This window comes from Crotalus tigris, unplaced genomic scaffold (genome assembly GCF_016545835.1).
Source record: "Crotalus tigris isolate CLP2741 ecotype Arizona unplaced genomic scaffold, ASM1654583v1 scf7180000018432.44079421565:4894166, whole genome shotgun sequence".
Taxonomy (NCBI): Eukaryota; Metazoa; Chordata; class Lepidosauria; order Squamata; family Viperidae; genus Crotalus; species Crotalus tigris.
Genome location: NW_024096999.1, coordinates 859,872 through 860,758, shown reverse-complemented (window position 1 = coordinate 860,758; position 887 = coordinate 859,872). Strand labels below are relative to the sequence as shown.

Sequence of the window (887 nt, the reverse complement as noted above, 5' to 3'; positions counted from 1 at the left end):
GATATAAACCATAAATGAATCTAACATTAGTTAAAAATCTAAATACATTAATTAGAAAAATTATAAAATAATTAACAATAGTATATATATATATAAAAAACATGAATACAAAAGATAAATATTTAAAAAGGAAAAGAATAAAGAAAGAAAAAAAGGAAAAAAGAACAAAAAAAGAAAAAAAAACAACAAAATATTCCATTTTAAATATAAATTGTTAAAAAACTAAATAATATTTTTTATATCCAACTTATGTTGTATAAAATCTATCCATTTTTTCCATACCGCAACATACTTCTCTCGCGATTAAAAATATGGAACGCTTCACGAATTTGCGTGTCATCCTTGCGCAGGGGCCATGCTAATCTTCTCTGTATCATTCCAATTTTAGTATACATGCTGCCGAAGCGAGCACAAGTCCAGTCTCTTCTTAAAAGCGTATAGTGTTGGAGCATTCACTGCTTCTGGAGGCAGGTTGTTCCACTGGTTAATTGTTCTAACTGTCAGGAAGTTTCGCCTTAGTTCTAGGTTGCTTCTCTCCTTGATGAGTTTCCATCCGTTGCTTCTTGTCCTGCCTTCAGGCGCTTTGGAGAATAGCTTGACTCCCTCTTCTCTGGGGCAGCCCCTGAAATACTGGAAGACTGCTATCATGTCCCCCCTCATCCTTCTCTTCATTAAACTAGACATACCCAATTCTAGCAGCCGTTTGTTGTATGTTTTAGCCACCAGTCCCCTGAGTTGGCCATAGCGAGTTGTCCTCGATCCAAAAGTGTGAGGGTTTATTTGCAGAAGAGGATCATATCTGGAATTGCCACTCGCTATCTTCCACTTCATAAGAGATGAATAATCATAATTATTAAATGTGTTATAATATGGGAGAAGAAAGGATA

General features: G+C 34.9%; 1 non-coding gene across 1 annotated transcript; it reads right to left on the bottom strand.

Moving 5' to 3' along the window:
• Positions 1 to 305: 305 nt before the first annotated feature.
• Positions 306 to 412, bottom strand: LOC120312154. The gene has a single exon (XR_005557801.1). It is a non-coding gene; the product is annotated as a U6 spliceosomal RNA (small nuclear RNA).
• Positions 413 to 887: the final 475 nt, after the last annotated feature.